Source organism: Cervus elaphus, chromosome 13 (assembly GCF_910594005.1).
Source record: "Cervus elaphus chromosome 13, mCerEla1.1, whole genome shotgun sequence".
Classification (NCBI taxonomy): domain Eukaryota; kingdom Metazoa; phylum Chordata; class Mammalia; order Artiodactyla; family Cervidae; genus Cervus; species Cervus elaphus.
Genome location: NC_057827.1, coordinates 42,074,820 through 42,099,207, shown reverse-complemented (window position 1 = coordinate 42,099,207; position 24,388 = coordinate 42,074,820).

The following is a 24,388-nucleotide window of genomic DNA, read 5'->3' as shown; positions in this document are numbered from 1 at the left end:
TGTGGCCACTGGGTTCCTGGACTTGTGTTATGAAATGTGATTCTGGGATTGTCTGCTGCCTGGTTACCCTACAGAGGGTTAGAAGGAAGAGTTCCCTCAACTTCAGGATTAAAAGAGCAAGAAAAAACAAGATATGCATTTACTTGTACTATAATGAAATGAAGTCATGACCAAATATATAGTACATTTCTGCATGGATAAATGTGAGGTTTTTTCCCTCTAGCTTTGCACTATATGAAATGCCTACACTGGTTGCAGCTTTAGGGTTTGCATTTGTTTTTTTTTTTTTCCAGAGAGTATACATTGTTGTGGTATATTAAGCTGCTTCTTCCAACATGTGTGGATTAAGCATCAGAGATGGCCCAAAAGAGTACTTTTCTAGTCTTTGCAATCCTTGGATGTGTTACTGAGGAAAATAGATCCAAAGTGGACGTGATGAGCAAATGTAAATTGTGATTATACTTTATCCTACTTGCTTTTTTATGCATTTTCAAACACCCACTGAATGCTACCTTACAAGGCCCTGAGGATAACAACAGGGGATAAAAGTCATTCCTTCTCACAAAGAGGCAGACATGAATAGTGCTAGTAATGGTGCAATATGGTATATACCATCAAACAAGCAGAACCATGGTCTTTGGCTAAAGTATAGTTATTAGCCCAGAGGATTTGAACTAAAGATAAACCTACTGCCAAAAACATGTAAATGTCACTTCCCTTCCAGGGATGATGTAGCCAGGAAAAATGCAGGCTTAGAAAGAAAGAAGAGTTTTCTTTCTTTTGTCCAAGAGATGATTCCTTTTCTAACCATCACAGAAATGAGGAAGGAAGGGCAACAAGTCCGTGAACAAAAGCTGACCAGTGAGCTGCTGGGCTCACATCCTCCCTTCACTGTGGCTGCTTATGTCTCTCCAGAATGCAAATATTTTCAGCTCCAAACACCAATGTTTTTAAAGGTTTCAAGGGAGATAGCAATACTTAAAGTATTGTCAGTTTAGACATAACCCCTGTATCTTCTTTTTTCCATTTAGTATGTTGCAACTGATTTCACTACCCATGTACTAAAGCAGAATCGTACATGTTTTAATGAAATGTTATTAACATAAGAAAATTGAGTAATGTATTGATATATATTTATGGTTTTTATAGTGGAGAAGTAACCATATGTTGTAATTTTATTCTGTGGTGTTGGAGAAAACTCTTGAGAATCCCTTGGACTACAAGGAGATCAAACCAGTCCATCCTAAAGGAAATCAGTCCTGCATATTCATTGGAAGGACTGAGGCTGAAGCTGAGGCTCCAATACTTTGGCCACCTGATGCAAAGAAGTAACTCCTTGGAAAATACCCTGATTCTGGGAAAGATTGAAGGCGGGAGGAGAAGGGAATGACGGAGGATGAGATGGTTGGATGGCATCACCGACTTGATGGACATGAGTTTTGAGCAAGCTCCAGGAGTTGATGATGGACAGGGAAGCCTGGCGTGCTGCAGTCCGTGGGGTTGCAAAGAGTTGGACTTGACTGAGCAACTGAACTGAACCATATGCTGTGATTTTATGACAGTTATAAATAGACCCTAATTTTTTTTTAAAAAAAATGAGGAAGTAGCCATTGTAATATGAACATTCAGCTAGGTATATAGAACTAAATTTAAAAATATATGTATAGAGGGAGAGACAGAGAGAGACAGACACAGAGAGAGGTAGACAGACTTTAATTCATGAGTTGGTTTGGAATTTGCTCCATGACTTTGATAAGTCACTTGTACATATTTGCTCTTGTGTGAAATACTTTCAATAACCCTTATTAGTAAAGCACTTGGAGATCATTGGTTGAAAAGCACAATTGACTTTGAGTACAGGATTTAGAGCCTTAGAGTTGAGAGTCATCATAAATTTTATCTTTGCTGGCATAAAAGCAGAGGTTATTTTTGTACAAAGCAGTGGCTTTTTTATTTTGTAAATACCTAACAATAGGTGTTTTAGTCATGAATTAAGATTGTTTTCTACCTAGATCAGTAGATATATTGGTGACAACAATAACATATATGGGTGTTTATACCAATGTTCTTGTAGCTTTCCCTTCTTGCCCTGAAATATGAAAACACTAAATTTTGAAATAATTCTTTATGTGTCTTCTATATTTATGGAAGATTATAGGAGATAAAAGAATCATACAGGTTTATTTTGGAGAAAAGGATGACACTCATTTGAGAAGTCTTCCCTGATAACACAGATTTCTACCAACTTTTTAATGTTAAGCCGGTATTCTAGTATGATTGTAAATTTATCAATCACAGGAAGAGGAGATTTATTGTTGTGGGGAATGTAGTTTCATCACCTATTAGCCAGAAAGAAAAGGAATCTTAAAGGATAAAAGTAGAAGTGAATTAAACTTTTCTCAGTATCAGCTTAACTTTTCCAATCAGCTAAAGTTCTCTGAGCAGGTGGAGGAAAGACACTGAAGGAATTGGAAACTAAAGGAAGAGTACTGATGAAAAACACATCACAACTGACTAACAAATTGTAAATGAAAATTGGGTGCTTTTCAGGTGGGAACTGCTAACAGGCTCTGAGGCAGCTTTTGGCCTCCTTTAATGGAAATTTTAAGAGAGGACTGGAGGTGATGAAGGTCATTTGCCAGATGTCAGTGGCTCCTGAGTAGTATTCTGGGTGGGCCCCTAGAATTGTGTTGAAGGATGGTGGGAAAGGTGCATCAATTAGAAGGGCAGAAGCTCCCCAGCCAACCTTTCCCTGCAGCAGATCAGAAGTAGAGGAAGTCAGATCATTTATTTAATTTGTGTTTTTTATTAAGATATAATATCAAGATCTTCCATTTCTTTAGTGCATTATTGTAAAGCCCATTTCCCACATTAATCCATTAAGAATATTGAAATAAAATATAGTTTCATCTTAAAATATATTTCTATGCTTGACGTGATAAAAAATTCACTTACAAGTCACCTGGGATCAGAGCAATAATAGAAACCAATCTTTTGCAAATATAGTTTGCTCTTATGGATAGGAAAAGTTGGAGGAAATAAAAGCCATTAAGGCTGTGTATGAAAAATATATTAGAGTTACATTTATATCATTGATTACACTCTTTCTCAATTATACAGTTTGGAAAAAAAATAAGCAATTAATCATGGTAGATTACACTCATTTTGTATTTGGCCAGCAGTAGCAAGTAGTTATTAAGAAGTCTGAGTTCCAATTGTTTCTCTAAATAATACTTTGTAATATCTTTTGCTTATGTGATTTCTGTAATACCCTTTGGTAAATGTGATTATTTATACCTAGAAAAGATTTTAAAATAGCTCTCATTCCCTTTTTACAATTATACTTTTAAATAGATTTTTAAAATATATTTACATTCTTAAATATGGTGCCATTACCAGCCCTGCCATTTGTCTTATTTAATCTGGATATGCATAATTATAAACCACACCAATTACAACCACTGTACATGCATTATCAACTGCATAGACATTTAGTAGTAAAAATAGCATTAAAATATTCAGAGAAAATAAGTAGACCTCTAGTTTATGTAAAATGATAGTTATACATTGAAAATTATTTTATAGGAAAGAATTGTTTATATATGTTATGCAATTCAGTATTGATAAAGAGGAAATCTTCTATCAGTAACTTAATTTCTTAGGTGGCATTTTCTTAAACAATGGGAAATATTAAAAGTAATCTTTTTGGGATACTAACAGTATATTTAACATTTATGCCATTTACTTGCAAGTATTGAAATGACTCACTGATAGCCAAAGAAGATGTTGCTGTTTATTTTTTATAAAAATTTAGTATGCTAATACCTTGTTATTCTCTATTTGAATTCAATATAAAATAACTAACAAGGCTAGAAACTATTTTTTTTTTCGAAACTATTTTTGATTAAAGCAATATGAAACAAATATTTTTGTCTTAGAGGAACTATAAACTATTGACATACAGTTTGAAATGACGGTATTCATGATAAAATGTTTCCCTTCATGTCCATGACATTTAGGAAACAAAATTTAGCCATACATTTTTGCACTGACTATGAGCTTCATCAAATTGTGTTCCTTCAGATGGTATCCGGACATGTCTGTTGTTGTTCAGTTGCTCAGCCGTGTCTGATTCTTTGTGACCTCATGGACTGCAGCACGCCAGGCATCCCCGTCCTTCACTTTCTCCTGGAGCTGCTCACACTCATGTCGACTGAGTCGATGATGCCATCCAACCATCTCATCTTCTGATATGTCTCGCCTTCTTTATCTGTTGACTGTACTGTTTTCACAGTCATATCTATCTGATGATTTAAATAGTGTCCAAGAAAAATGGAATATCTTATAATAAACAGAGCTCCTTAAGAGTAGCTTTGTTTTTCTGTAACATAGTTTAGTGCCTCTGTGTTATCAGTAGTGGGCTCTGGACACATGTTCTTTGAATGATTTTATCCCAGTTGATTAAAATTATTCTACTAAAATTAAAATAGTCAAAGGAACACATTGAAAGTGATGGTAAATGTTACTAACCCTTACTCTGATCATAGAAGAGACTTGAAATAATATAGGAATGGGAAGAGGAAAGCAGAAAGAGAGGAAAAAGAGGGAAAGAGGAACAAGGGCAGATAAGCAGGCTGATTGGGAGAAGTTGAACATGTCCTTTAGAAACAGGAGAAAATTAGTTTGTTTAGCTGGTGACTAGTGATCAGGCTAAAATGGGGAGCTGGGTGTTTGGAGTTTTCAGAATGAGTTTAGGGTATTTCAGTGTATGCTTACAAAAGGAGAAATTTCCTTAATTAATAGAAGGCATTCAATAATTTTTATTTAGTTTTATTTTAATTTGTGATGAGCAAATATGACTTGGAAAATCCTTGGCTTACATATGTCCAAATCCCCTTAGGCTTAAAAAAAAAAAAGAAAACATATATCTTGAGTGCTAAAACTCATGGAGAAGCTCTGCAAATGTCAGACTAAGAAAAATTAGAGAAAATAAGCAATTTTGTTTTCATCCAGTTTTCAGATTTTCGTCTGCTCATTTCTACTTTGCCTAGTTGTAGACATGAGACAATGCAAACCAAGGCAGTGAGAATTCAGGATTCCTTTTGCTTTTTTGATTAGATTCCCTCTTTCTGCTTTTGCTGTGGAATGTTGGTACCCTTTGAACCTTAGTCCAAGCCTTCTGCTCTCACAGCTCTTTATAGCATCAGTTATCACCTCTGTGCAGGGGATTTCCAAGTCTGCATCTCAAAATTATTCTATCTCCCAATCTATTTTGAGATGCTCTTGTTATGTATTTACAGATTGACTTTGTAAGAACATAAAATAGAATTATAAATAGAATTCATTTTTGTAGCTCAGTCTCTATTTTCTGATTTTTCTAATTTCACCAATCTAGCCACTTAGACTTAAATCTTAGATTCATTTTTGACACAATCAGTTCTTTTGACATTACCATTTCTTTTATCCTCTTATTCACTGCTTTGTGCCTTTGTTAGCAAAAACAATTTTAATTTGAATCCTTACCTCTTTCAAGTATCATTCTATGTCATAGATAATTAGTCTTCCTAAAACTTTTATCAGAATATTCAGTCATTTTCAGTTTGACTTTGACTTCTTTTTCTAGTCTTAAAATATGTTTTAAATTCTTTACTCCTGAGAGAGCAGCTTGTTTACTTAATCAGTACATTTTGTCCCCATATCTCTGTCTTTATGTGCATCAATCCTCTGTGTAATTATCCTGACACCCTTCTCTGCTTCTGTTAACACTAATAGTTTTTTAAAAGTTTAGCTCATTTTTTGACTCCTCGACTTTTCTATGTTCAACCTAGAGATACTCATTTTCTGTATTTTGACACTTTTGACATTAGGCAGGTTGGTTTATTTTCTGTTCTCCAACTACTATTGTGTAAGTCTCTGTAAAATTTCCCAAGCTCTTCTCTTTCCTGCCTTTATGGTTCCTCCAATCTACCAAAATTAAAATTAAGGACATGAGTTTGAGTAAACTCTGGGAGTTGGTGATGGATAGGGAGGCTTGGAGTGCTGCAGTCCATGGGGTCGCAAAGAGTCGGACACGGCTGAGCAACTGAACTGAACTGACTGATGAAGCACGTGGTCTAGGCAAGTTACTTGATGTCCAGGACTGTGTGTTATTTATCTTTAGGTCTCTAGAATTTGATATAGATTCTAGCATGCCAAGAATGATTAGTGAATATTTGTTAAAAAAAAAAAATCAACAAATGGATCTTCAAAGGAAACCTTTCAGAATACTGTCAAACAATACTGTTTTCCCCACTCCAAACATCATTATATTTTCACAGATTACATGACTCATTTAGCTTTCAACATATGTAATTATATAGAATTACTTCTGTTTTCATATAAATGTAATTTTCTTGACAAGATTACAGAACTTGAGAACCTCATTGTTTTGTGTGCTCCATAGTGTGTGCTCTGCACGGAGTAGGCTCACAAAAATTATTTTGGGAAAATTATTTTTTTATAATATTCATTTCATGTACTTTATTTATTTATTTATTTTTCCACAAAATTTCTTTTTCATTTATTTTTATTAGTTGGAGGCTAATCGCTTTACAATATTGTAGTGGTTTTTGCCATACAATGACATGAATCAGCCATGGATTTACATGTGTTCCCCATCCCGATCCCCCCTCCCACCTCCCTCTCCATCCCATCCCTCTGGGTCTTCCCAGTGCACCAGCCCCGAGCACTTGTCTCATGCATCCAACCTGGGCTGGTGGTCTGTTTCACCCTTCATAGTATACTTGTTTCAATGCTATTCTCTCTGAACATCCCACCCTCGCCTTCTCCCACAGAGTCCGAAAGTCTGTTCTGTACATCTGTGTCTCTTTTTCTGTTTTGCATATAGGGTTATCGTTACCATCTTTCTAAATTCCATATTAGTATTAGCATTAGTATACTGTATTGGTGTTTATCTTTCTGGCTTACTTCACTCTGTATAATGGGCTCCAGTTTCATCTACCTCATTAGAACTGATTCAAATGAATTCTTTTTAATGGCTGAGTAATATTCCATGGTGTATATGTACCACAGCTTCCTTATCCATTCGTCTGCTGATGGGCATCTAGATTGATTCCATGTCCTGGCTATTATAAACAGTGCTGTGATGAACATTGGGATACATGTGTCTCTTTCAGATCTGGTTTCCTCAGTGTGTATGCCCAGGGGTGGGATTGCTGGGTCATATGGCAGCTCTATTTCCAGTTTTTTAAGAAATCTCCACACTGTTCTCCATAGCGGCTGTACTAGTTTGCATCCCCACCAACAGTGTAAGAGGGTTCCCTTTTCTCCACACCCTCTCTAGCATCTATTGCTTGTAGACTTTTGGATAGCAGCCATTCTGACTGGTGTGTAATGGTACCTCACTGAAGTTTTGATTTGCATTTCTCTGATAATGAGTGATGTTGAGCATCTTTTCATTTGCTTGTTAGCCATCTGGATGTCTTCTTTGGAGAAATGTCTGTTTAGATCTTTGGCCCATTTTTTGATTGGGTGCTGGGAAAACTGGTCAACCACTTGTAAAAGAATGAAACTAGAACACTTTCTAACACCATACACAAAAATAAACTCAAAATGGATTAAAGGTCTAATTGTAAGACCAGAAACTATAAAACTCCTAGAGGAGAACATAAGCAAAACACTCTCCGACATCAATCCCAGCAAGATCCTCTATGACCCACCTCCCAGAATATTGGAAATAAAAGCAAAAATAAACAAATGGGACCTAATGAAACTTAAAAGCTTTTGCACAACAAAGGAAACTATAAGCAAGGTGAAAAGACAGCCTTCAGAATGGGAGAAAATAATAGCAAATGAAGAAACAGACAAGGGATTAATCTCAAAAATATACAAGCAACTCCTGCAGCTCAATTCCAGAAAAATAAATGACCCAATCATTTCATGTATTTTAGGTGTATATGCACATTAAGACTTTAATATGTCCCAAATTTTGGACACACAGATTAATTTATTTTAGAACTGCTAATCCATGAAAATTATTGAGGCACCCTCAAAACTAAATAAGACTTAAACAGAGTGATTTAAACACTGAAGAAACCATAACCAGATAAAAGTATTAGGAGAGAACTACTATAAAAGTGAAAGTGTTAGTCACTCAGTTGTGTCTGACTCTTTGCAACCGCATGGACTGTAGCCCATCAGGCTCCACTTTCCATGTAATTCTCCAGGCAAGTATACCAGAGTGGGTTTCCATTTCCTTCTTCAGGGGATCTTTCTGACCCAGGGATCGAACTTGAGTCTCCTGAATTGAGGCAGATTCTTTACCATCTGAACCACCTATGAAGCACTGTAGGATGAGTTTCTTACTGAGATCTGAATTTAGCATTGATTCACGAATTAAAGCAAAAGGAGAAAACTAGAGGGCACATCGTTATTTTATTTCAATAAAGTAACTTTAAAGATACTTTATCTCATAAAATAAAGCTTGCATGTTCTTCTGGGTATTTTATTTTTTTATCTGCTACTGAATTCAGGATGGTATTTGTCTTTATAAAGACATACAATGGGTAACATAATGGATAGTGTGATTTTAAACTATCGTTTGTCAAAAAATACAAGTATTCAAAAAATTTCTTGTATTGATCATCTAGAAAACTTGAGGGCTACTACAAATGTGTATAAAAACCTCACTGAAAGGGTTGGTTTGAAAAGGGTGCTGACTAAATAAATAGCCCTGGAGATAAGTGATGACTATAGGACTGGTGGCAAAAGCATTCTAAAATAAGCACTTCAAAGACCTAGAGGGATGGGATGGGGAGGGAGGTGGGAGGGGGATCGGGATGGGGACCACATGTAAATCCATGGCTGATTCATGTCAATGTATGGCAAAAACCACTACAATATTGGAAAGTAATTAGCCTCCAGCTAATAAAAATAAATGAAAAAAAAAGAAAAAAAAATAAGCACTTCACAAGCACATAAGCTCTGTACTGTAGTTGGTAAAGTTATGTCCTGTGGGAGTGGTGTTATCTGAAACCTCTATCTGTGTCTGCTGGAATTGAAAAATTAAGTAGTAGTTGTCTGAAGGTGGGAGCCAGGTTTCTCACTGTTGGAGTGGGAGATTATAAATAAACAAATGGAGAAGGATAGAATGAACTATGAGTTAATGGACTAGAATTGGAGGCATCAGTATGAACTCATGTTTAGTGTAATATAAATACAGATGGGTTTGTAAAAAAAAGATATGGTTTATTTTGGCTCAGTTGGTAAAGAAACTGCCTGCAGTGCAGGAGACCTGAGTTTGATCCCTAGGTTGGGAAGATCCTCTGGAGAAGGGAATGGCAACCCATTCCAGTATTCTTGCCTGGAGAATTCCATGGACAGAGGAGCATGCGTGGCTACAGTCCATGGGATCGCAGAGAGTTGGACACGACTGAGCGACTAACACTTTCACTTCACTTTCATATGTGTGTGTGTGTGTATGTAACAACAAACATATTAGGGCAAAAATATTGGCTTCTAATTCCATCCTCCAGTAGAAGGAATCAGGACTCCTTGGAGAAATGGCTAATCCTGGGGCAGGGAAAATATAAGATGAGCCTGTCCTAATGGCCAGTGCTGGGACATAAATATAATGCAGTGATACAAAATAAAGTGATACTAGATCATACTGCAGAGTAGAAAACAAATATCTATGAGTTTATCCTGATATAAGTACGTGATTAAATAAATAAGTTAATGAAAGACAATAGACAAATATTTTCTTGCAGAAAAAAAAATCCCAGGTAATTTATTAGATACTCTGCTCTTAATGAGGTGGAACATAGCTTAATGCTTCTTACATATGGAATTGATTTCCTTTCTAAGAATTCAATATGGAAAAGGCAGGTTGGGCAGGGGGAAATAACAATAGCAGAGAAACCTGAGCAGGAACATTACCTCAGGCAGGTGATCAAGGTCAAAACATCAACAGTGATGCCATCTTGATAGTATCCTTAATACGATGCAGCTGGAATGGCAGCTTATCTCCATGGTTTTCCCCCTCACTACCCACGACCTCAGTCTAACTGTAAGGAAAATATCAGGCAAATCTCATTTGAGGGTTATTCTACTTTAGTCAGCATGTCTAAAAACTGCCAAAGTCATCCAGGGCAAGGGAAGTCTGAGACACTGTCATGGACAAGAGCCTAAGGAGTAGTGATGACTAATTATCATGATGACTAGTATCAATACTGATTCATTAATTATGACAATGCAGCAAATTAATGTAAGATGTTATAGGGAATCTGAATGTGGGATATGTGGGGACTCTGTACTATATTTGTAATGTTTTCTTAAATTTGCAACTATTCTAAAATAAAGAGGTGGTTAAAAGATAAACCTTAAAGGATAAGAGTAATTCTGATGGTGAGAAACTTGATACTTGAGAAATCCTATGTTATGATTCAGATATGCTAATTTATGATTATTGTATTACAGATAATATCATAGGGAACAAATAGATATTTAACATGTCCATAAGATACTCTCAAGAATTAGATGCATTAAGTGATTTTTTTTCCCAGGGCTGGATTTTAGTCAACTTACAGTAAATTTGACTGTTGAATTTCCCTGAAGCCCTTCTAATCTATATTGTTTTTGAGGCATCTAAGGTAAAAGATGGGCTTCCTAGGTGGCTCAGTGTGAAAGAATCTACCTGCCAATGCAGGATACATAGGAGACATGGGTTTAGTCCTTGGGTTGGGGAGATCCTTGGAGTAGGAAATGACAATGTGCTCCAGTATTCTTGCCTGGCAAACTCCATGGACAAAGGAGCCTGGTAGGAGTCTATGGGGTCACAAAGAGTTGGACACGACTGTGCACACATGCGTGCAAAGGAAAAGAGACAAATTTGGTTACACAGACATTTTTAAAAAGTTAAATAAGATGATAAACAAAATGCTAATACAAAGGAGAAAACTAGCAGAACAAATGAGAACATGTGAGATAAGAAAACAATTAAGTTGCTTAATTTATGGAATATTCCTGAAATTAATACAAAGATTCTGTTAGGAAATGGTGTGAAGAATATGATTAGAAAATTCATAAAATAATAATCAGCCTAAAGCCACAAAAATATATTTAACTCTGCCAGGAATTTAATAAATGTGAATCTGAAAGCACAAATATAATTATTTGTATTCAAATAAACAAAGATTAAAACTCAACACTGATAAGTATGCATTGAAATATATAAATTCTTATCATTCTATGCAATTCTAGAAGGCCTTATGTTGATTCCATAACAAAAACTACTGCATTACTGGTACTAGTACTGCTAATTCTCTCCCAAGTATCACATAGTCTTTTTCTTGCCATAGCTCTTCAGTGTTTAGAAGCATACACAAATCTTTGGAATTTTTATCGTGTGTTTAGGAGAGTTTTGTTGCCTTTCTCTTGCTAGGCTTTTTGATACAGAATGTAGACGCCCTTCAAATCCCCCCCTAAACAGCCATTTTAGTATGAGCCACACATCTCAGAATGTTAAGGCATTGCTGAGTCACTTCCAACTGCAGCTCAGTTGGTTTCCGGCAGACTTTTTTGGGTCTAGTCCCTTGCTTTCTGCATCAAAGGTGAATAGATGAAGCGGTGTGTACTGGCTTCTTTCCTTTTCCCAAGTTGTCCCTGTTGCTTCATTAAATGAAAACTGGCTGAATTTTTAAGCCAAATAAATTACCTTAAGCTTAGTGAAGACTTTGAACCCTTTGCTCTTTCCTTAGACTGTTGCTCAATCTTACTTTTTAACTTGGATGTAAGTTTTTTATTTTATCCTCATAGGCATATGGTGGGAACTTCAATAGGCTGCTTTAGGTACTGCCAGCAAGATGCTGTTATGGGTTGGATGGCTCTTCTAGGTAGTTTTGTTTGATTCTGAATGCTTCTGCCTATAATCTATCCAAAATAGTTCATAGAAGAAATCTAACTCCAAATTCACCTCCTGCATCCTTGCCAAATACTTTAAAAACACAAAATCTTTAAGTTCCAGATTGCATCTTCCTTATTTGTGAGTTGACCCTATCTTCACCTTAGTACTCACTCTGTTTGGCATCTCTCCCAGACCTATTTTCCTTTTGCCCGTTTGGCTTGCCATAGATCTTAACTTTTATAATCGACTCCAAGAACTATCCCATCAATCTTTGAAAGTTGCTCAGTCTGCACTTTTCCCCAAGTCTGTTCCATCACATATTCCCACCAGACTGTGATTTCAGTTCATCTTTTGGGAAAAATCTATTGAATTAAATAGGAAATGTCATTTGCAAGGATTTAGGCCTCTCTGAGGTATATATAGGCTTCCTTATCCATACTCTTTTGTTACAGTGCTTAGAAAAGAAAATTAGTGAAAGGTCATTTAGGTATTAAAACCCAATGACAATTTTTTTCTTTATATTCAAAATAATTACTCTGACAAATAATTTTCAAGACATTTTACTACTTTTCTTTTGCTATCTCTTTAGTATTGTGCTAAAGGAAAACTAAAAGATGGTATTTTTTTTAATTTTTAAAAAATCATTTTAGGAAATTCAAAGTCCATAGCTTCTTACTAGAGACTTCTTAAATATTTTTTGTCTCTTTGAATATTTCTAAAAAGATAAATAATAGAAATAAGTCACTTCAACTTACAACTAACCATAATATATCCTGCCCCTAAGGGAAGAAGATTGAGTTTTGTAGCAAAATACTCTGATGGGCTTTGCTTGTTGCAAAAGATAAGGTCCCATGGGACTATCTGTAAGTTCCCCGAAAACAATGAGAAGGCTAAACAGACTGGCTACAAAATACATTGGATGTTTCAGGATTGTGAGGTTTAAAAGAAGAGAACAAATGTGAGAAAACTCTTAAGGGATCAAGAGGCCAAAGAGGATTGGAGAACATCAGAAAAGAAGGAGTTCTGTGAGAAAATGTCTACACTGGCTATGGCTGAGGGGATTTTTGTTTCAAGACCAAGAATATATGACATCCCATCTTATGTTATCCTCTGTGCCAACTAGTGATTTATTCTGTTCAGCTTATTCATTAAAGCTGAAGGAAATATTACTAAACATAATTTTTTATGTGAATCTTGAGGGCAATTTAGAAAAAAAGGTAACTATCATAATTCAAGCCCATAGAAATTTTCAGAAACATTGTGGAGGATATGCAAAGTTTTAAATTAATATTTAAAAAAGCAGAAGGAAACCTGAAGACCCCTCCAAAGTTCAAAACTGGAACAATTTAACACTAAAATAATATGAAAGATATCAATGAGTTCATATAATGAATGAGTAAATGAGTGAATAAATAAAACAGAAGAAACCCAACTTGTTTAAAGAAGTATTCCAAATAATATATGTGTATACACATATCTGCATTCCCTGATAGCTCATTTGGTAAAGAATCTGCCTCCAATGCAGGAATCCCCGGTTGGATTCCTGGGTTGGGAAGATCCCCTGGAGATGGGATAGGCTACCCACTCCAGTATTCTTGGGCTTCCCTTGTGACTCGGCTGGTAAAGAATTTGCCTGCAATGCAGAAGACCTGGGTTTGTTCCCTGGGTTGGGAAGATACCCTGGAGAAGGGAAAGGGTACCCACTCCAATATTCTGGCCTGGAGAATTCCATGGACTGTATAGTTTATGGGGTCACAAAGACTTGGACACGACTGAGCAACTTTCACTTCACTCACTCATATCTAGGAAGAGAGCTTAATTTCACTCCCTTTGAGTGTAGGCTAGCCCTGATGAACTGCTTACACAGCATAGGATAAGGAAAGGAAAACAGGAACTCTATAGTGTATAAACCTAGTAGACACCACCTTAGCCAAGTGATTCAAGGTAACAACACTAGTGATGCATCATGTTGTTGTCATATATCTCTTGATATGATGCAATGAGAAGAGGACCTCACCTCCGTGGTATTCTTTCCCCCGAAACCAATAAGCCCAGTCTAATCATAAGAAAACATGACAAACTCAAATTGAGTGTCATTCCATGTCTAATCATGAGAAAACATGACAAACTCAAATTGAGTGTCATTCCATAAAATATCTGGTCGTGCGAGAGTGCTAAGCTGCTTCAGTCGTGTCCGACTGTGTGCGACCCCCTGGGCTGCAGCCTGCCAGACTCCTCTATCCATGGGATTCTCCAAGAAAGAATACTGGAGTGGGTTGCTGTGCCTTCCTCCAGGGCATCTTCCCGACCCAGAGATCCAACCTGCGTCTCTATGTCTCCCGCACTGGCAGGTGGGTTCTTTACCACTAGCACCACCTCTGAGCCCCTAAGTATCTGGTCAATACTCTTCTAAAGTATTAAGGTGAAAAATAAAAGACTGAGAAACTGTTATAGACATGATGATATTGATGGTTAAATGCAATAATGGTATCCTGGATTAGATCCAGGAAAAGAGACTTTAACAGAAAAACTGGTAAAATCTGAGTTAGTCTATATATTTTTGTGGCATTGACAAATGTATCATGGTTATGTAAAATGTTAACATTAAAGGAAGCTGTTTACAGTGTATATGGGAGCTCTTTATACCATTTAAAATAATATTTTATAATTGTTTCCAATTTAAAAGTTTATTTAAAAAATTATGTTAGTATAAACTGCTTTAGATTCACTTCAGTAAAACTATTTTAGTTCTAACAATTCAAAAATAAATATTAACCTAGTGACTACTATAGGCCTGGGGCAGGTGAGTGCAAAAGGACAAAAATGACCATCTTCATGGTGCTTGTAGTTCAGTGGAGAGAGGCAAACAATAAAACAAGCAAACACATACATGTTATTGTATGTTAGGAAGTGATGAATTCTCTCAAATATGATTAAACAGGAAAAGGGGGCCTTTGCAGCAAGCAGAGTAGGGGGCCAACCTTGCAAAGGTCATTCTAATTGAAAGGTGATATTTCAGCAAAGTTTTAAAGAATGTGAGGTGATTAACCATACCAATATCTGGAAGAAGAGAATTCCAGGTCAAGTGAACAGACAGTGTGAAAGCCCTAGAGTGGAGATATCCCAGACACATGTTTAAGAAAAAGTGAATTGGCCAGAGTGTCTGTGGCCAGTGAGGAGAGAACAGGGCTTTAGATGAACGTGTTGTTTCTGAGTGAGATGAGAAACAGGGTCAGGATTCTGAGCAGAGGTATGTTGTGATCTGACCATGGTCTGAAAGGGATTACTGTGCCTGCTTTGTTGAGGTTAGATAGTGAGTGAGAGAGGATGGTGGTAACACATACTAGTTTTTTGTTCAAAGTGTATTTTATTGAGCATCTACTATGTGTCAAGCTGGAGATACAAAGTGAGAAGGATCTTTACTCTCTCCTGGCCCTTATATTGCCCTTATAAAGAGAGTGATTGAGTCAAATACCAGCAAGTAAAAAGACAAAGCAAAGGACAATGCTTCTAACACATACCAGTTTTTAAATTTTCCTTGCACAGTCACTTTTTGAACGTTCTCTTCTGCCAACTCAAACTTCACTTTTTTCCCTCAAAATAAGAATGAATGCATTTATTATTTGTTCCTTTATTTATTTATTGCATTATTGCCACTTCTCTTTCTTTAGGGGTCTGAGAAATTAAAATTATTTTTGTTTTAAAACAGAGGTCACCATCACAAATCATCTCCCCAAGTTTACTGAGTTATAATTGACAAATAAAATAGTAAGATATTTAAAGTGTACAATGTGATGTTTTGGTGTAAATATACATTGTGAAAGAATTCCCCCCTGAGTCATTTAACAAACCATTTTTATAAAAAATTTAAAAGTTAAAAGCAATGGTTTAAAATTGTGTAAAATTTTACATTTGATTCAGACAAGATGTTCTAAAACTTTTACTCTAGGGGAGAGAGGGAGGGAGAGCGTCAGATGGAATTTAGTATCTGTACATGTCTACTGAGTTGCTTCAGTCATGGCCGACTCTTTGCAGCCCTATGCGCTGTAGCCCGCAAGGCTCCTCTGTCCATGGGATTCTCCAGGCAAGTATACCTTAGTGGGTTGCCATGCCCCACTCCAGGTGATCTTCCTGACCCAGGGACTGAACCGCATCTCCTGTATTGCATGCAGTTTCTTTACCCACTGAGCCACCTATATCTGTTCAATTTGCAGCATGTCAGATACAAGAATATAATTTACTCATCATTTTGGGGTAAAGACATAATTCCTACTAAAATTAGCTGTTGGGATCAGACATTACAACAACCTAATTTCTTTTTAGACTAAACCTCAAAATAAATACTGTAGAATTATATTAATTATGAAAGACAAAATCTGACTGCTCTACCATAGATTTAGAAATTAGCAAAAAGGAAACAAACATAAATTTATTCTCCTCCTCCTTCGTCTTTGTAAATTTAAAATCAGCAAAATTTAATTTCTTTTATTGTGATTTGTTGGAACAATTTGGCCTAACAAATTCAAAAAATAATTTGTCCCATCTATAAGGAGAATTTAGGATGAAATGCAAGTTATGCTCCGTTGCCCTCTTAATAACATTGTGCTCCTATCCCATTATTCCTTTGCCTTTAAAATCTGTATCACATTAATTGCCTAGATATTAAAATTAACAAATTTTTTTCCCAAGTGATGATACCATATATGGAATAATCTTGTACAATTATGACTTAAATATTGAACTGTGGGCAAGAGTGGGATATGAACCCATTGAAATTTATTTTTGAATGTTCAGTATTGTCGAAACTATGCTTGTCATTGACCACTTGATAATCATCTTTAAATCAATAAAATGCACTTGGGTTGCTACTTAACTGATTTTCAGTTAGCATTATTTTTAGTTAAAGGATGAATTGGAAAAGCAAATACTTTTGTGTTCCACTTTCAAATGTGATACATCAAAATAAGAGTTGTTTTGACAGAAAAAAAGAACTCTTGTTCAGCCCTTGTCAGCATCAGTCAATTCTTTCATTTATTGGAGAACTTGAGGAATGTTTAGTGAAATGCTGACGAATGGACTTCAGAGCATACCTAATTAGTATGTTTTTCTTCCTGGACTATGTGGAGAAGGGAAAGTAATTATAGAAACCTAAAGTTTAGTCTTCAAACTGAAGCTCAACTTAAATGCAGTTTAAAACCTTTATCCCTTTAAACCCACTTCCCTTACTGCCTTTTGATTTCTGTGGCAGTTCATCCATATTAATGTACCTAATGACAGCGCCCTGAAAAGGGAGAATGAGTGCTTTTCCACTGCCATATCAGCCGGGGATGATAGTACACAGCGTGTCTTTCAATGTGTATCTGCATGGACTCTGGGTCTCAGAGAATGATATATACTTCTACTTTATGCCTGCAAGATTCAAAAGGCCTTTTCAAATATTCATGTTCTTCTCTGTTTTTCTTTTTATTCTCTACTGGTATGTGTTATGTGATGAGAAGAATGTCAGAGTCTCGGGAGTTTTATTTTTAAGTTTTAGTCTTGCCTGAGGGGGAAAATATATTGAAAATTTGCTGGTCAAGCTGTTCACACTTTCTCATAACATGTCTAATAATTACAAAGCAGTTTGTTCAAATAATTTAGGCAGGCCTTGTCTAATTACCGTGATAGACTCTGAGTGAGTTATTGGACAGTGTCTGGTATTCAGTCGGTAACACCTGGGGATAACTTTCCCTTTGTGTCATCTGTTATAACTGAGGAGAAGTCAAAGGAGACACACAGATAGGACTTTTTTTTTTTTTTTTGAAGCTGAATTCTGATCAGTCTTCCTTGATCTTGTTTCAACTTGGGTTATAACGTCCTCATGTATGATGCATCAAGTTAATAGGATTTGTATTGCTATAGGCACTATTGCCATTTCCAGTGCTATGGCAGGCAAGTAGAGATGCTGATTAGAAACATGATAATGCAACCATCCTTACCTGCTAAACCCAAATTTGGAGTGAAAGGGCAGTGCCTTTGTGATTTTATTACTGTGCCCGTTAGTTGTTGCTGCTGTTTGTTCTTTTTATGTTTCATTAGTTTGAAAACTTAATGTATATATTCATATTTTAGTATGGCATTTAGTCCTTTTCTTCCATCAGAGTTGGACCCGGTTACTTTTTAAGACTTCACTATTAGTTTTTATCAGCTGTTAAGCCTTACCTCTCTCTCCATTATCAACCAGGAAAAAAAAAAAAAGTATAAAATCACCAACTAGTGAAAAAAACATTTGAAGAATGTTAACCAGATCAACCTTTACATAATCATTATGAATTATTGAGGGCAGTAGGAGACAGGGGCAACAGAGGATGGGATGGTGGGATGACATCACCAACTCAATGGACATGAGTTTGAGCAAACTCCAAGAAATAGTGAAGGAAAGGGAAGACTGGCCTGCTGCAGTCCAAGGGATCACAAAGAGTCGGACGTGACTTAGCAACTGAATAACAATTACATGAATTAATGATGTTTTCCCTCCTCAGTAAAAATCCATATATTTAGTTAGTTCATGGAAAACAGAAGAGGAAAGAGAAATAAACTCATAGTGACCCATTTCTCCTACCTTTACCCTCACCTCTTAACAATCATCATTCAATCCTTTGTGTCTATGAGTTTTTCTTAAAAAAAATTTTTTTTTAGTTTAAATATATTGAATAAATTTTTAAAAAGAAAAAACAAAACATGTTTGAAAGCAGTGGAAGAAAAGTAAATCAATTGAGATATATTTCTTGTTCATGAGCAAAAGGCACAATATTAGTAAGATGTCAATTCTTTATAAATTGATCTAAAGATCCAGTGCAATATCAAAAAAGCCCTCAGCAAGCTGCTTTGTAGTTACCAACAAAATTAAACGTTGAGTAGCTTAGACAATACTAATGAAAAGCACATCGACAAACTCACACTTCCCAATTTCAAGATTTATTGTAAAGCTACAATAATCAAGAGAACATGATATTTAAAAACGAATAGACACACAGATAAATGAGGCAAAATAGGAGTTCACAAACAGACCTATGCAAATACAGATAACCTGATCTTGTTCAGAGGAATAAAGGCACATTATCACATAAAACAGTCTTTTACTCAACAAATAACGCGGGTAACAATGGATGACCACAAGGAAATAAATGAACAAAGATACAAGCTTTGTATCTTAGACATAAATGCACTCAAAGCCACTCACTGTGGTAAGTACAAAATTAAAAACTATAAAAATTACAGTGGGATACCTAGGGTAAAATCTACATGAGTTAGAGTTTGATGATTAGTTCTCACAAGTAACACAAATAGTACAATCCATGAAAGAAAAAAATGGATAATGTGGACTTTATTAAAATTTAAATGCCCACCTGTGAAAGACAGTATTCAAAGAATAGAAAGACAGGCCACTAACTAGGAGAATCTATTTTCAGGACACATATTTGAAGAAATATTTGCATGCAAAATATTCAAAGTACTGTTAAAACTCCACAATCAGAAAACAAACTCCCCAAATTAAAATAAATGAGGCAAAAAATATAGTGAAATGCTTCACCATGTTATAATAAAAAGTCATGGACTCATCACCTTTAAAAACTACCTAACACAGAAAGAGGAAACTATAATATAAGCCTATAATTTCCCAATATTAAACTTATCCACTACATTCTGAGTGGAGTAAATAACTCATCAACCCCCTCTTCATTATGGGAACAACCACAGTGGGATATAACATGTGTTGGAAGAAGTGATTAAAAATGATCCAAACCAGTGCACTAAAATTTTAAACAAATTTTCACTATTGACACACGAATAGCATTCATTGGGAATAGCAATAACATCCACTTATGCAAAAATATCTTTGACATGCGATGAAAACATAACCTCTGGATACACATTCTCTCTTTTAGGTTTTCAGTGGGAATTGTGCCTAAGTGATTAGGGCAGGATTTGGTCCAATAAATAAACTGAAAATTTTGTAACAAGTGGTGGAGTAATACATATTAATTCTGAACAGATTGACACTGTAATTTGGGATAAAAACCATAATGATTACAGAATGCAGTCAGTGTAAGTCAAGTCTGATGGACTGGAACAGATGCGTCCACCTGTTTAGAGCCCAGCTCTGCATCACTTGGGATGCATAATGTGACTGAGGTCCGTAACGTTAGCTATTTAGAAAGGTATGCAGGTTAGGAAAAAAGGAGAAATGTCTAATTCTGGATCATTCTTTTGTTGTCCTCTGTAACTATTGAAGTAAAAAAGACAAGAGGGTACATCCAGGACAAAAATAAAAGAGAAAGTCCAGTGGAGAGATGTAAACCTCATTACATGTCTTTCACTGAACATAATTTGTAAAGCTTCATAAAGGGCATTTCAAGGACAGAGGGATGGTAGAGATCCAGTTTTCATTTTCCTACATTTGATAGATTCTGTATAAATTAACTCCACCTGAGTTTTTTGTTTTATTTGCTAAAGTAAATGAAGAAAGATGGAAAGAAACTGCTACATTTCAATGTTGATGCCTAGGGGGCACTCCATATATCGAACAGCAAGTAAAAGTAAGCTTTTGTAACTATTTATCATTTGAAATTGTAAGAAAAAGATTTTTTTGACAGAATATGCCCCATGTCTGAAGATTATACTGTATGTCATTAGGGGGTAATTTTATTTTTTTCTTAAGACAGAAGGACATATTTCTTGTATGATAATAAATGTGTCTGTATTATAAGAAAGTTTTAATGTGTGGTAATAAGCATTGTTCATTTTAAAGACTGAATATTATGGGCATTACTATTAAAATATCCTTCTGTCTCTGCTCCTTCATGTTTATTACTTAAATTTATTAATGAAACCAAATACATGTGGGCTATTTTGTGCCCTATTCTCCTTTCTTTTCTCTGTCAGCCTCTGGGCATTTAACCAATCCTTAATCTATGAGTCTCTATTACTCTAAGGATAAAAGAGACATCAGAAAATTTTAGTATATAGAAAGCAGTCTGCCAGGTCATTTATAATCTTCAACTGTGTTTGTTGGAGGTGTTTTACATTAAGAAATTTAAATAAATTTGACTTCCGGTAACATTATTTTCCTTGGAATGAGGTATTCAAATTTCATGATGTGAAAGATAAAAGTTAGTTTAGTAAAATAAAGAGATGTTCTTGGCAAAAAGCTATCAACTCAGTAAAACCTATGAGAAACAAGCCTTTTCGGTTTTACCTTCCCTTCCTGCTCCTGCCTTTACGTGGAAAATCTAGGGGAAGATCATTTCAATCTGCTTTCATTACCATACTTGACAGAAGTGTTTACAAATCAAAGATCTCATTGGCTAAATGCCATGATAGGCTTCTAAAGAAAATGGTTTGACTGCTCATACTCTAGAAGGTGTATAAGATCTATGGCCTATAACAAATGGAAAACAAAACATACAAATAAATGAGACATATGCAAGTCTCATTGCAGGGGCAACAGAATGACTGATTTGGGAGTAATTAAGTATTTACTTCCCAGGTGGCTCAGTGGTAAAAAATCTGCCTGCCAATGCAGGAGATGCAAGAGATGTGAGTTCGATCCCTGGGTTGGGAAGATTCCCTGAAGAAGGGCCACTGACTCCAGTGTTCTTGCCTGGAGAATCCCATGCACAGAGGAGCCTGGCAGGCTACAGTCCATGTGGTTGCAAAGAGTTGGACACGACTTAGCGACTGAGCACACAAGTATTTGCTAGAAATTCCCATTTAAGCTCAAAAAGTTAAAAAAGTTCAGTACAGCTGTGTTTTATATATGATTCTGTTTATTATTTTATAAAGTATTACTGTCTTATTTTACAATATTTAATAAGCATATAGAAATAGATGCTATAAATCATGACCTAATGATTACAGTACTGCCAAATGACACATACAGCATAATGTGGCAGAAGATGACTAAGGCTTTTGGGTCTAAATTAGCAGTTTCCAATTCTGGCAGTGTATCAGCTGGGAAATTTTAAAACAATACTGATGTTTCAGTCCAAAGCCTTCCCTCTTGAGATTGTAATGTAATTTACCAGAGGCAGGGGGCATGAATGGAATTTTTAAGATCTCTCCAGGTCACTTTATTGTGAAGTTAGTGTTGAGAAACACCTAATCTTGATTTCTCTGTTTTTAGATCAATGAGTTCTTGTGAGGAAAAAAGGTAAATAAAATAGTACCTGCACATATACTTGTAAAACATCTTATAGCTTTTAAAAAAGGGTTTAACATCTAGTGGGGACATACTGACTAAATAAAGATTAAAATAGAGGTAAATAATATTTGGAGAAGATCACTGAAGCAAATTTTGGTGGGGGCGGGTGTGCCAAGAAATACTTTTTGGAGAAAGGGATTTTAAATCTTTGGAATGAAACACAAGTAGGCTTTTCTTAAGTTTCGTCTGTGTTGCAGCATGTATCAGTACTTTATTCCTTTTAATGGCCAAACCGTAATTCCATGGTAAGGATATACCACAAGAAGCCAGTAACCAAAGAGTAGATATACATAGTTCCACTTGTAGGAAATACACAGAAGAGGCAAATCTATAGAGTCAGAAAATAGATTAGTTGCTTCCCAGGACTGGGGTAGAGGGGGTATGAGAAGACTGGAGAATGGTAACTAAAGAGTATAGGGTTTCACTTTGGTGATGAAAATATTCTAAAATTTAATGTGATGAAGGTTAAACTTATCTGAATGTACTAAAAGGCAGTGAATTATACACTTTAAATGAGTGAATTGTATGGCATGTGGAATATATCTCAATAAAGTTGTTTTTTTAAAAATAAAAAGGCTTGCCAATTCAGGTGGGTAAGGAGGAGATATGGGAGACAGCCTGGAGAGTTTGCTGAATGGCAAGTGGCTGATGATGGTTGGCACATAAGTTCAGTCTCTTGGTCATGTCCGACTCTCCGACCCCATGGACTACAGCATGCCAGCCTTCCCTGTCCATCACCAACTCCCGGAGTTTACTGAAACTCATGTCTACTGAGTCAGTGACGCCATCTAACCATCTCATTCTCTGTCGTCCCCTTCTCCTCCCGCCTTCAATCTTTCCCAGAAACAGGGTCATTTCAAATGAGTCAGCTCTTCCCATCAGGTGGCCAAAGTATTGGAGTTTTAGCTTCAACATCAGTCCTTTCAATGAACATTCAGGACTGGTTTCCTTTAGGATGGACTGGTTGGATCTCCTTGCAGTTCAAGGGACTCTCAAGAGTCTTCTCCAACATCACAGTTCAAAAGCATCAATTTTTCGGTGCTCAGCTTTCTTTATAGTCCAACTCTCACATCCACACATGACTACTGGAAAAACCATAGCCTTGATTAGATGGACCTTTGTTGGCAAAGTAATGTCTCTGCTTTTTTTTTTTAATCTGTAAATATCTCATCTTTATTTTTTCCCATTTATTTTTTTATTAGTTGGAGGCTAATTACTTTACAATATTGTAGTGGTTTTTGTCATACATTGACATGAATCAGCCATGGATTTACATGTATTCCCCATCCCGATCCCCCCTCCCACCTCCTTCTCTACCCGATCCCTCTGGGTCTTCCTGGTGCACCAGGCCCGAGCACTTGTCTCATGCATCCAACCTGGGCTGGTGATCTGTTTCACACTAGATAATATACATGTTTTGATGCTGTTCTCTTGAAACATCCCACCCTTGCCTTTGTACAGAACAGACTTTTGGACTATGTCTCTGCTTTTTAATATGCTGTCTAGGTTGCTCATAACTTTCCTTCCAAGGAGTAAGCATCTTTTAATTTCATGGCTGCAGTCACCATCTGCAGTGGTTTGGGAGCCCCAAACCATAAAGTCTGCCACTGTTTCCACTGTTTCCCCATCTATTTCCCATGAAGTGATGGGACCAGATGCCATGATCTTAGTTTTCTGAATGTTGAGCTTTAAGCCAACTTTTTCACTCTCCTCTTTCACCTTCATCAAGAGGCTCTTTGGTTCTTCTTCACTTTCTGCCATAAGGGTGGTATCATCTGCATATCTCAGGTTATTGATATTTCTCTCAACAATCTTGATTCAAGCCTTTGCTTCCTCCAGCCCAGCATTTCTCATGATGCACTCTGCATATAAGTTAAATAAGCAGGGTGATAATATACAGCCTTGCTGCTGCTGCTAAGTCGCTTCAGTCGTGTCCGATTCTGTGCGACTACATAGACGGCAGCCCACCAGGCTCCCCTGTCCCTGGGATTCTCCAGGCAAGAACACTGGAGTGGGTTGCCATTTCCTTCTCCAATGTGTGAAGGTGAAAAGTGAAAGTGAAGTTGCTCAGTCGTTTCCGACTCAGTGACCCCATGGACTGCAGCCTACTAGACTTCTCTGTCCATGGGATTTTTACAGGCAAGAGTACTGGAGTGGGTTGCCATTGCCTTCTCTGATACAGCCTTGACTTACTCATTTTCCTATTTGGAACCAGTCTGTTGTTCCATGTCCAGTTCTAACTG